The sequence below is a fragment of the Papio anubis genome, chromosome 12 (genome assembly GCF_008728515.1).
Source record: "Papio anubis isolate 15944 chromosome 12, Panubis1.0, whole genome shotgun sequence".
Taxonomy (NCBI): Eukaryota; Metazoa; Chordata; class Mammalia; order Primates; family Cercopithecidae; genus Papio; species Papio anubis.
In genome coordinates this window covers 6,607,978-6,621,579 of record NC_044987.1, presented here as the reverse complement: position 1 = coordinate 6,621,579, position 13,602 = coordinate 6,607,978, and the positions used below count along the sequence as shown (strand labels likewise).

General features: G+C 37.2%; 1 long non-coding RNA gene across 1 annotated transcript in view; it reads left to right on the top strand.

The window, feature by feature from the left end:
- Positions 1 to 13,602, top strand: part of LOC103878002 — a 152,825-nt gene that overhangs the window by 76,289 nt on the left and 62,934 nt on the right. The window contains exons 5-6 of the long non-coding RNA XR_002517290.2: positions 8,007 to 8,071; positions 8,533 to 8,664. This is a non-coding gene — a long non-coding RNA (uncharacterized LOC103878002). The remainder of the gene's footprint in view (positions 1 to 8,006; positions 8,072 to 8,532; positions 8,665 to 13,602) is intronic.

Here is a 13,602-nt window from a genome sequence, read left to right as displayed (position 1 = left end):
ATTGTTTTTTGTTTATTGATGGCTATTACTTACCAAAAGACTGAGATTATGCATACAAATAAAATATAATGCATGGTATCCATAATTTATGTAATTCCTAAACCTTTAATACAAAAAGAGAGAAAAAACTTAAAAAGAAAGAAGTAAAATCAATAAAAATATTGTATTTTAAGGACATAATATATTTAATTATCAGTGCTATCAACTAACACATCGTGGGCACTTTTGAGAGAAAAAGTTGATGTAACATGTTGCAATATAAAACTACCACTATAATTGCATAGTTCTGGTTTTTCTCTCTGAATTTTGAGAGCCTCTGTAGACCACACAAAGTTAAAATAAGGATATTAAATAAACCTCATACACAAAAAACTCATAATTCAAATGACTAAATCTAAGAGTTTATCTCAAACCATTTCTATCAGTACTTTACATACCTGATGTGACAAGGAATGAAAGTAATGTGTGCGCTCTGGTACAATTATAATTTAACCAATTTTTATATCTATATTTTTTCATTATATATGTTAGCCGTCATTGAGAACATATAGGTTCTCACTCTATTTTACTGTATCTTAAAAGTATATTATAATATTTAATACAAAATGAATTATAGAAAATGGTTCTAGAGAAACAAAAGTTTAAGGATACGTTTTCTAAGTTGGTTCTGGGGTTTCTCTGAATTTGTTCTCTAATCTGATTAGACTTAAATATGTTCCATATATTTAAATACATATATAATATTTAATGCATAATTAAATATTACTCTATTTCCAGTAGTAAAAGGAAGACTAATAGTCCATTGAATAAGCTATCTACAGAGAAACAATATGTTTGAATATGTTTGTGTTAAGTACCCTTAACCAGTTCTAAGATAAAAAGAGCTAGGTGATTCTGTAGGTGGTACTTTTAAAGATTTCGTGAGTAAGACCACAAGAGCTCAGGCAGCTAAAACAAAAATGCACAAATGGGATCCCATCAAACTAAAAAGCTTCTGCACAGTAAAGAAAGTAATCAACAAAAGGATTAGACAACCCACATAATGAGAGAAAATACTTGCAAACTGTTCAATTAATGAGATTAATAATCAGAATATATAAGAAACTCAGACAACTCAGCAATAATAATAATGAATGATCTGATTTAAAATATGCAGAGGATCTGAATAGATATTTATCAAAGGAAGAGATGTGAAGGACTGATAGGTAAATGAAAATGTACTCAAGATCACTAATCATCAGAGAAATGTAATCAAAAATCACAATAAGATACTCTCTTATCCAAATTAAAATGGTTTTTATCAATAAGATGAAAAATAACACATGCTGGTGAGACTGAGATGAAAGAGGAACACTCATACACTGTTGGTAGAAATGTAAATTAGAACAATATGGAGGTAATTTTATTTTTTAAAAAAATGGTTTAATGAACTCACAGTTCCACATGGCTGAGGAGGCCTCACAATCATGGCGGAAGGTGAAAGAGAAGCAAAGGCGGATCTTACATCTTGGCAGGCAAGAGAGCTTGTGCGGGGGAACTCCCATTTATAAAACCATCAGATCTCTTGAGACTTATCCACTACCACAAGAACAGTACAGGGGAAACCGCCCCCATGAATCAATTGTCTCCACCTGGCCCCACCCTTGACACTTGGATATTATTACACTTCAAAGTGAGATGTGGGTGAGGACACAGCCAAACCATACCAAAACTTCGAGTTTTAGGTGGTGTCCAGAACAAGAGAAGGTCCTGCAACAAGTCCAGCCTGCTGTGAGAGCTATTCTGCCACTTGGGCTATATAATTCAGCACATCCTATGGTGTTAAAGTATCAACAGCAGATAGGGATGTCGTTTGGAGACGTTGGCAGGCCCCTGTAAAGAAACCATAGTGCAAGACTTGAGGATTTTGGAGCAAGGTTATGCTGTCATTCAGAGATAACTACTCTCCCTCTGAGAGTCAGCTCTTGGCCAGCTATTGAGCCTTCATAGAGACTGAATGACTGACCATGAACCACCATGTTATCATATGACCTGAGCTGCTCATCATGAATTGGTGGCTACTGACCCAAAAAGCCATAAAGTTGAGTGTACATAGCAACACTTGTTCATCAAATGGATGTGACTGGGGCTAAGCAGGTCCTGAAGGCACAGGTAAGTGACATTAAGAAGTGGCCCAAATGCCCATGATACCCACTCCTGCTATACTTCCTGCTCTCTGCCAGCCTACAGCTATGAAGTCATTAAAAAGTTCCCTAGAAGCAGTCGACAGAGGAGGAGAAGACTCAGCCTGGCTTACAGAGGGTTCTGCAAAATATGCAGGCATAACACAAAAATGGACAATTGCACCCCTATAGCCTCTCTCAGGGATATCCCTGAAGAACAGTGGTGAATGAAGATCCTCCCAGTGGACAGAACTTCAACCATTCCACCTGATGATACACTTTTCTTAGAAAGAGAAATGGCTAGAGAGGTGATTATCTGCCAATTCACGGTCTGTAGCGAGTGTTTTTTTTTTTTTTCTGGATGATCAGAAATGTAGAAAGGACACATGGGAAAATCGGTGACAAAAAAATTGGGAAGAGAGATGTGGGCACACCTCTATGAATAAGCAGAATATAATGAATATATTGTATTTCATGTGAATGCTCACCAAAGAGTGAGCTTGGCAGAGAAGGATTTTACCATTAAAGTGGATGGAATGACCCATTGTGTGGATGAATAGATGTCAGTCTCTTTCTCCAACCAACTTTATCATTTCCCTCTGGGCTCATGAACAAAGAGGCCATGGTAGCAAGGATGGAAGTTACGCATGGGCTCAGAAACATGGACTTCCACTCAACAAGGCTAACCGGACTGCAAAGAACTGAGTGTCTAATCTCCCAACGGCAGAGAACAATACCGAGCTCCTGATATGACACCATTCCCTGGGGTGATTAGTCAACACCTGGTAGCAGGTTGATTAGCTGAGAAAACATCCATCATGAAAGGGACAGTATATTGTCCTTCCTGGAATAGATACTCTGAATATGGATTTGCCTTTCCTGCACACCACAACTACCATCTGAGAACTTAACTCACTGGCTTGTCCATTTTCATTGTATTGCAGATCACATTGCTTTTGATGAAGGAACTCACTTCACAGCAAGGGAAGTGCAGCAATAGGGCCAGGAACACAAAAATCATTGGTCTTACTCTGTTTTCCACTATCCTGAAGCTTCTGGCCTGATAAAATGATGGAATTGTCTTTTGCAGACTCAGTTACAGTGCCAGCTAGATGGCAATACCTTGCGGGAATGGGATGAAGTTCTCCAGAAGGCTGTATATGCTCTCAATCAGGGATCAAATATATGATACTATTTATGTAGTAGCCAGAATTCATGGGTCCAGGAATCAAAGAGTGGAAGTGGGAGTGGCATCATTCACTACTGCACCTAGTGACTCACAAACAAAATGTTTACTTCCCGTTTCCATAACATGCTCTCCTGACCTAGATGTCTTAGTTCCAGAGAATGGAATCCTTCACCGGGAGACATGAGAATAATTTCCCTGACCTGGGAGTTAAGACTGCCACCCAGCCACCTTGTGCTCTCCATGCTCCTGATTCAACAGGCAAATAAGGAAGTCATGGTGTGGGCTATAGTAATTGATCTGACTAACAAGGGGGAAATTGCTCCATCATGGGGGTGAGGGAGAGCATATCTGGAATACAGAAGTTCCCTTAGGGCACTCTTAGTGTTCCCACACTTTGCGATTAAGGCCAGTGGAAAACTACGATAACTCAGTTCAGGTGGAACAACTCATGGGGCAGAATCTTCAAGGAATGAAGATTTGAGTCTTTCTACCAGGTAAGGAACCAGGACCAGCTGAGGGACTTGCTGAAGGCAAGGGTTGTACAGGATAGCAGTAGAAAGTAGTTATAAATACTAGCTACAACCATGTGGCCAGTTCCAGAAATGAGAACTATAATTGTCATGAGAATTATCTCCTAATTGTGTTATGAATATGCCTGTATGTATGTGTATATACATATGTTAAACACTATCTTTGTTATTTATCCTCTTTTGTTTTTCCATATCAGGTAACATAAGCTATATTGACTCTTGTATAAGGATTTAAGTATTGTTCATTTTACATCATAGTATTTAAGTTATGGAACATGAGGAGAAAAATGTCACTCAAGGACTTCATCTCTTTTCTGAGGAAGACATTAGTGTGCATTTGGTAGTATGAAAATTGTTGTATCATGTTAGGTGAAATTATGATGTTATTGTTATCTTTATCTGGAGATTAGGCATGATTTAAGGAGATATGTAAGCCAAATTGATAAGAGGTAGATCTGTAATTATTAATAATGTCAACTTGACTGGGCTAAGGGATCCCCAGATAACTAGCAAAATTTTATTCTGGATATGTATGTGAGGGTGTTTCTGGAAGAGATTAGCACTTGAATGAGTAAACTGTGTTAAGATCATCTGCCTTCACCAGTAAGGATGGGCACCCATATTCAGAGGGACTGAATAGAACAAAAGGGGGGAAGTTTCTTTCTCTTCTTGAGCTGAGACATCCATTTTCTCCTGCCCTTGGACTTTGATGTTCATGGTTCTTGGGTCTTTGAACTCAGTATACATTCAATTCTTCCTGAATATCTTTTTCAATTTTAGTTACTTTAATCTCTGATTTTACGTCTTGCATATTATTTTTTCATAAGAATATTTAATAATTTTATTTCAAAAATAATTTTAGACACAAATTCCATTTGTGACCATATTAACAACAATTATTTATTATTTGCCTATACCATTTTTACCATGAGTATTCTAGTAGCATCATCTCTCCATTGTTGAGTTATTTGTTTTCTTCTCTTAGTCAACAGAAACAGTTCTCTGAGGAATTTTTACTTTGAAAGGGCATTGAGTAGAGTACTTTATAAAAATTATTACAAAAGAACTTGTCTTCCCTTTAGGAGGAAGGGATCACTGAACATTTGGTTGTATGGCAATAGTTGTATCATGTTATGTGGAATTATGATGTTGTTACTGTCTTTATCTGGAGATCAAGTAGGATTTAAGGAGATATATATGCCAAGTTTACAGGGTGAATCAAAGAAACATAGAGTTGGTAGAAAAGAATATAGAGTTCTTTTTTTCCATGTTCTCAGTTACACATGGGCATTCAATTCACCTAGCATTTTTGTGTTTTCTCTTTATACCCAAAGAGTTATGAGTATAATTACATCACCATTTTCTGAAAGAAAATGTTGAAAATGTGATGTCAGCTGAAATTTTTACCTTTATGAACATATATTTTTTCTACCTGGATTCTTAAAAGATGTTATTCCTGTTAAAAATTAACATAAATGCACTAACAAATTTCTGTTTCTTTAAATTTGACTTTTAGTTATCTATTTCATTATGAAAACTTAAATTTTTATTTAAATTAGAAACATTTTAAATTACTTCTTTTATTATTTCATATCTTATATCTCCTATACTCACCTCTTTTGAATTTCCAATTTTATATAAAATATTTGAAAGCAAATATACATTTTATATTTTCTCATTATTTTTGTTCTTTTTTTCCTGAGGTTTGTGAGAATTTTTTCTTTATGCTTATATCATGTATTCAGTTTTAATCCAAGTGTAAACTCCTACTCATTGCCTCAATTACAGTTTTAGTTAACAGAAAATCATATATTTTTGTCTCTCCTGATGTTAGATTATTCCTCCTTTATAACTACAGTTAAATTAACAAATTAAAAACATTTTTTAATATGGCTGTATTAGTCCTTTTTTTTTTTTTTTTTTTTTTTTTTTGAGATGGAGTCTCACTCTGTCGCCCAGGTTGGAGTGCAGTGGCGCGATCTCGGCTCACTGCAAGCTCCACCTCCCAGGTTCACGCCATTCTCCTGCCTCAGCCTCCCGAGTAGCTGGGACTACAGGCGCCCGCCACCTCGCCCGGCTAGTTTTTTGTATTTTTTTAAGTAGAGACGGGATTTCACCGTGTTAGCCAGGATGGTCTCGATCTCCTGACCTCGTGATCCACCCGTCTCGGCCTCCCAAAGTGCTGGGATTACAGGCTTGAGCCACCGCGCCCGGCCTATTAGTCCATTTTAAATAACTTCCTGAGACTGGGTAATTTACAAAGGAGTTTAATTGACTCACAGTTCAGCATGGTTAGGGAGACCTTAGGAAACTTAGAATCGTGTGGAAAGGGAAAGGGAAGGGGAAGCAAGGCACCTCTTTCACAAGGCAGCAGGAAGAAGTGTCTAGTGAAGGAAGAAGAGCCCCTTATTAAACCAGTTCTCGTGAGAACTCACTATCATGAGAACAGCGTGGGGAAAACCAACCCCGTGATTCAATTACCTTCACCTGGTCTCCTCCTGGACACATGGGGATTATGGAGATTATGCGGATTATAATTCAAGATGAGATTTGGGTGGAGAAGCTAAACCTAGCCATATCAATGGGTAGGAACATAAATTTTTCCTATTATTGAAGAGTTGTTTCATGGAAAATAATTGTTCTGACTTCACAGACAGATATCATTCTTTTTAATTGCATTGTGTTTTCATAAAATAGTATTTTTTTCTCTCCTAATTCTTATAAAGGATTGACTATATTTAAACAGGATTTACAGTTAAAATTGAGGTGAACATCTCTAGTAGGCAGTGTCGTGTTCAGATGATACATGCTTAGATGATACTTAACAATTTAAGAACAAAGGTCATGGGCAGATATGCAAGAAAAATAGAGACTTGAAGTAGGGACGGTGGGATTAGATGACAAATAACTGTTTTCTAGTTACAGTAGTATTCTGAAGCCAGTTGAGGTCTGACCTCCTGTTAGTAGCCAGCCCCGGAAATGTCTCATTTTTTATGTCCCACGGTCATCTATGTGAAGTGGGGTATAAGTGCTGCTGTGTGAAATCTGGCTGGACTGGCCTATGAAACTGTGCCTTTTCCAGAAGTGGCTTTGAGGTTCAAATGTAGCATTAGTCTATTCCTTACTCCACTTCTTGCTGCTCTGAATTAACATTGATATTAACATACTGATGTGATCTGTCATGTGTATGTCCAAGGCAAATATTCCTACTTAAGTGGACAGCCAATGATCAGGCTACCTCTTCCACTACAGCGTAAGTTACACATTTTTTAAAATTTCTAACATTAAGGTGCTATCTTTTTCTAGTTTTCAGAAGAGAGTCCAGAATTTCCCTTTTTATATCATTTTTGGTTACTTTCATGAGAATGATGGAACCGGACCTTCAGATGTATGTGCTCAAGTTTCCATCTTCTCTATATCCTACAGTGTGTTTGTTTTATTAGAAATATTATGTTGCTGCCCTACTTAAAATTCTTCAGAATTTTTCCATTATCTAGAAGTTAAATTAAAATTATTTAGGAGAGCACTTAACAGCCTTTTAAAATCAAATCATTAAGCATTTCTGCTACATGGAATCGCATGTTGCTGATCCATGACTTTAAACTCCAGCCTGCAGAGTACTTTGTTTATATTTTTCCAGTATCTTGTCTAATCATTTGACCACAAATGTCTTTAGCTTGGCATGCAATCTTCAATTGCCCTTCTCTTTACTCCCCATTTTTTCATACCATGTCCTTCCTATTTTTAAGTTTTCTGTCTGAGCACCGATGACTTTTGAGTTTGCCATTTCTCTTCTTATTCTTTATCTTTCCATTTTTCTATTTCCAGTATTTCATTCACTGTAGAGCTATTCTCACTTCCCTATGCTGTAATTTCTCTCATTTGTGTTTTTTGTGCCTCACTCCTTTCTCTGTTGGGAAGACCCTTCCCTTTCTCATACATTCTTTGCCTCATAGCGCCTATTTGTCCTTCACACTTTACCTGGACATCATTTTGTCTAGGAACTCCACCGTGATTTTCCAGAATGGCTCTGACATTCGACTAGGGTACTTTTAGACCTCTTCCAGCAGCCATCGTACTCTCTTACCATTCTATACTTGATTGTTTCTTTCTTTTTCTCTCTAGATGTGAGCTCCTTGAGGGAAGAAAGGCATGTTCCATCTTTATATCCTTTGTATATGTCATGTAAGGTATGCTAGACAATTTATTAAATTAATAATTATATGAATGTATACAGTTTTCTAAAGGAGTAATTTAACATTTTAAAAATGTGTACTTTGATCAAGGCTTTAATGTAAATGTATGACAGAACTGGAAATAAAAATCACTTAACTACCGACTTATCCCTGCCTTTTTTACGAATTATGTCACTTATTCTTGGGGAGCATATGTGTAAGTATTCATGTTTTACTCAACAAAACATTATTAAGTGCCTTACATGACAGGAACATAATAATGTCTGGGGATAATAGTGGACAATATGCCCTATCTACCAATTTGTCATGTATTTCCTAATCATTATTTGGTTTTCAGAAATGTATTTTAGTTGTTGGATATATGCTATAGGACAAAAAGAAAAAAAGTAAAATAGATTTTGTTTTCAAAGTTTTTGCAGGAAATGATTTTCAAAATTCTTTCGTATCTTTTGCAGAGTGTCTCCAGAAATAAAAGTGTTACCAAAGGATCACTTCAGAAAACCTACACCTAGAGTCCATTTGAAAACTGCCCTATTTGAAATGAAGTGGAGATAAGTAATAACAAGGACTTCCCCATATAACCCAAGGTAAAACTAAAAGCAATGCCATTTCCAGCAACATATTATGAGAACGGGATGTCTTTGGCTTTTAGCTTCTTCTCCTGTTACTTCCTTTCCTAATTCTTAATATTTAAGCCAGAGCCAACACTGCAAAGTTTAGTAGAACAATTAAAATTATGAATTTTAATAGAATGTAATTTGAAAGGTTTTTGCCTTGTGAAATAAGTATTATTTGCTTATCAACACTATCTGTAGCATCCAAAGTTCTAGAGTTTTCTTGAAGACACTTATAATTTTTCCTATCACAGTCCCATTACAAGGGTAACATAGTTTAGTTTATGTTGGTTTTACTTTTTTAAAAATCAGTAGGCCAAGTGTTTGATTTAGTAACTTGGAAAAAGGTTCATATTTTTTGAGTCTCCTGGAAGCTCAAAGCATATTTTTCAGGGTACAATTTAACCTCTCAGCTATTTGGTTTAAACCATTTATCCGTGGTTAGGATTAGAGTTTGACTTATAGTAGCTTCAGGAAACATTCTCTGACCTTTACTCTTGACCAATTTACCTTCAAATCTAAACCTGAGGATGACTGATTAGAATCGTCTGTCAACTTTTCAAAGCAACAGTGCTTCATTCTTTTTCAAGAAGTAAGGTAAGGGAGACAGATATTTCACTGCACATCAAAATAAATAAAAATATAAATCTTTCATTGGGTTGAAAAATATTTGTCCTGGGGAGAGTTTAGACCCAGCTCATCTCACTCCATTGTCCTATTCAAAGATGATAGTCAGAGGTTAATATCGTGGCCAATTTGTATCTGAAGAGTACTAAGGTGAATGAAACGGTTCTCCCCAGAGCAAGAGGGTTTTGGGCCTCACATCTTAAAGATTTAAATGACCACTTTAAAGTTATCAGGAGTCCTGTGAGAAGAAATCATTTTAATTCTGCATGTTGTATAATGCTCTTGAAGCTTGTATTCTAAAGAAGATGACAGTCCATTAAAAATAGTTTGATTATATATAATTTGAGGTGGTGATAGAGATGAATTACAGTACAAAGCAAGGTAATACAGAAAACCATAGCATGAGGAACTAGAGTTAAATAAGATGGGAGAAAGAATCTGGAGATAATTCTGAAAGATAAAAAATCTAGTCACCGAGCAATTTGGGTTGAGTATACCAGGCAAGGGACAGCAAGTGTAAAGCCTGTGGAATGGGAGTAGGTTTGGGGCATGCAAGAAGAAGCAAACAAGCTAATACAGCTGGAATATAATAAACAGAGAGAGTGATTGGGCATATAGGTGAGGGACAGGTCACATAGTCTCTTCTAGGCCCTCAGTCAGGAGTTTGTATTTAAGATGCAAAGAAAAGTCATTGGAGAATGTTATGCAGGAAACTTGATATCATATTTATTTATAAAGGATCATTATATCTGCTGTGTGAAAAAGGGTCTGTGGGAAGTCAAAAGCAGTGTCAGGTAGACCAGAGAGGACTGAGTGAGATAGGTATAGCCTGGTCAGAGACCAGGTGAGAGACTGCAGCAGGCTGGGCTAGAGATACAGTTGTGCAGTTGCAAAGAAGGTCCTGGATTTGGAATACGTTCTGAAGAGAGAGCTGACAGAACTTTCTGATGGATTAGATTTAGAGAATGAAAGGTTTTGGCCTGAATCATTGGGTGAATGACAATAGTATTTATTCGTTTAGAAACAATAGAGAAAGAAGCAAGTTTAGAAAGAGAAAAATGAAAGTTTTGTTTTTGTTACATGAGTTTAATGTACTTATTTGACAGTCAAGTAAAAATGTCAAGTAGGCAAGTAAATTTTAAGTTTGAATTTATAAGAGTTTAGGGATAAAACTGTATTTCTGGGAGACATCACCACATAGATAGTATTTAAAATCAGGTTGCTGGGTAAAAGCAAAAATGCAGCTAAAGAGCAGCAGGGTAAGGACTGATCTCAGGGGACGCCAGCATTTAGAAATCAGAGAGAGAAGGGGATTCAGCAAAGAAGAACTGGAAGAAATAAGCAACCAGGTAAGAGAAAAAACCGGGGAGTGGGTGGTTCTGAAGTCAAATGAAGAGAGTGCTTGAAGGATGGGGCAGTCTCATGTCAAATGCTGTATGAAAACTGAGTAAGATGAAGAGAGAATGGTTGACTGGATTTAGTGAGATGAATGTCTTTCATGACTTTGACAAAAATGGTTTCAATGCAGTGGTTGGAAGAAATCTTGATTCAGATGGGTTGGAAGGAAAAGCATTTCAAGGTAATGACAATGACTATGGACAAATCATTCGAAGTTTGTTTGGTATGAAGTGGGAAGAGAAATGAGGTGGAAGTGAGAGGTTGTGAAGCTGTACAGGGATTAAGAGGGGATCTTTTTGTTTTTAAGATGGAAACTATTACAGCATACCTGTGTGCTGGTGGAATTATCCAAGGGAAAGGAAAAAGTATACTTTTAATTTGGGATGAAAATTTTTTTCAGGAGGGAAGAATGGATGGTATCTTACGCATAAATGGAGAGAGTGACAGAGAGAAGGGACTAAGTCCTGAAACAGGGGGGGGAAAAAAAAAGAAGGTGTCAGAGACCACTCCATATGCACAGAAAACACTCCATAAGAGGGTCAGTTTATCAAAACCCCAGCACTAGGCTTTGATCCTTGAGGTAAACAGCAAAGATAAACAGACTCCAGAAACTAGAGCAAAATGGGAACAGAGAGGACAGTCTTCGTGTGTGTGAGGGATAAGCAAACTGTACTTAGTGAATGTAGTGATTCCCTATTTCAACGATAGATCATTTCTAGATTCACTAGTTAGGTCAAGCTCCCTTTGAAGCAGACTTAAGACAACTGAGCTTTCCCACTGCAGTACTTTGGCGCAAGCTGACAGAGGTAGTTCCAGCAGAAGTGATTATCAATACAGTGTTTGTATTTACACTAATGAATAATTAGCTTGCATTGATTAGTTTGTTGATGGGTATAAGAAAGATTGTGAATACCATCCTCTTAATAACCTAATGGGTTAAAGTCAGGCGTTGCTGCCAGCATCTGAAAGCAGGAGGAACCAACCTCAAAGTATAAAAGTTAACAAGGATAAACCCACTGGGGATCAGAAACCTCACAGATCATCCTAAGGAGTGTAATCACAATGAGAACAGCTAGGAACTGCTATCTATGTAATACGGTTTTACAAAATAAAGGCAGCTGTTACATATTTTTAAACTGTAGCATTTTATTTATTGTTTTTCACTTCTAAAACTGAGAAATATTAGGCAGTACAGAAATGTCACTAAAACATTTACATACTGTTCTACCAAGTCTTATAAGTGAATAACCTTATAACTCAACAAAGATAAAAATAATGCAACTAAAATAACTCCATTCTCCTGCCCTATCATCCTTTCTCCTCCCTTTCCCCTAGAAATAGCCACTATTCTGACTTTGAAAAATGAAAGCACATAAAATCTCAGGACCCCAAACTAACTATGCCAAAGCCAAAAGTTCAACTTGGACACTGAGTCACACAAAAAAATTGCCTTTCCTTTTGTTCCTAAACAAGATAGAAGGACACATGCATATCTCTCCTCCTTCACTCTGACAATGTAAATTAACAGCTTATCTTCACAGGCACTGGACATAGACAAGACTAGAAATTATTCCTCTGCCCACCCCAAGATAAATACATGTTTGACTTCTTCCTGTAGTCTGTTGACTTTATCTTATATAAAATGTAGATTTACTGAGCATGCATTAATCCATAATTGACTGTTCCTCTAGCTGCTCCTTTTACATGTAATGTGGATTCAGTGAGTGCTAATCAAAGTCTCACAAGGATGTGACTACTTATATCACTACCTACACTCCCTTTTTTTTCCCTTCCCTCCTTCCCCTTCTGCCTACTCTTTACCCTTTAAATAGTGAAGTCCTCAAAATGCTGTTTTCAAAAGACGTGGATCACAGATGCTCCCTGTGATTTGTGTTTTTCTCCCCCAGGCATGTCCTCAACCTGGGCAAAATAAACCTCTAAATTGATTTGAGATTCACCTCGGTCATTTTCTTTTGTTTATGGTGATGATCATTTGCATGCCTTTCTTGGTAATTTGGTCATATGTAGAAGCATCTCTGATTCCTTTCCTCACGTACACACACACACACTATTAAAGCTTTTCAATTATACTTGTTAGAGCACAGGAAGGAAGACTTTATTCAGGACCAACATAATAGGCACAGAGACCCTGGCAATGCGATTTTGCCATGGGGTAGAAAGATTAGGCTTGGGAATGTATAGCCAAGGAACAGAGTGAGGGTCATTAGATAATAAAAAAACTAACAGGAAACATCAGGGGTAGGGGAGATTCTGTCTAAACCAACCTAACAGAATTCTTGCTGAAGGCAGGCCAGAGTGATCAGACATCACCTGGGGGATGGGGGAGGATGAGAACCCGCTAATCAGGTATCAAGAGTGGTAAATATTAAAGGTAGAGGATTCTTGCTAAACTGACTCAGCCAAGTTCTTTGCTAAAACTGGGTTTTATAAGGAAGTGTACAGATGGGCCTAGAACAAGGTTCAGGAGCATCATTAAAGATTGGCCAAGCAAAGAAAGTTTGTCACACACACGCACGTAATCACATTCACACACTCCAAGGTAGTTCTGAGTCTTTCTGCATGGTTTCTTTTTGTTACTGTTTCCCCCTTCTGAAAACGTATTTTCACATATATGGCCACCTACCATTCTGTCTTGAAATGACAGTTTGTGCTGACTCCTTCTTAGGGTCATGCTTCAGGAAACTGGAGTGGCAGAAATGAGTATGAGGCAGCGTCAACCAGGTAATGTTGAGATGTGAACCTAACCCAGTCATGTTATCTAACCTCACACTTGAAGAAGGTTATCTAAGTTCTGTTTCTGCATGAAGACACACTTCTCAAGGAACTCTAGGCCTTAAGGGATTCATTTTTTTCTAGACTAGACAT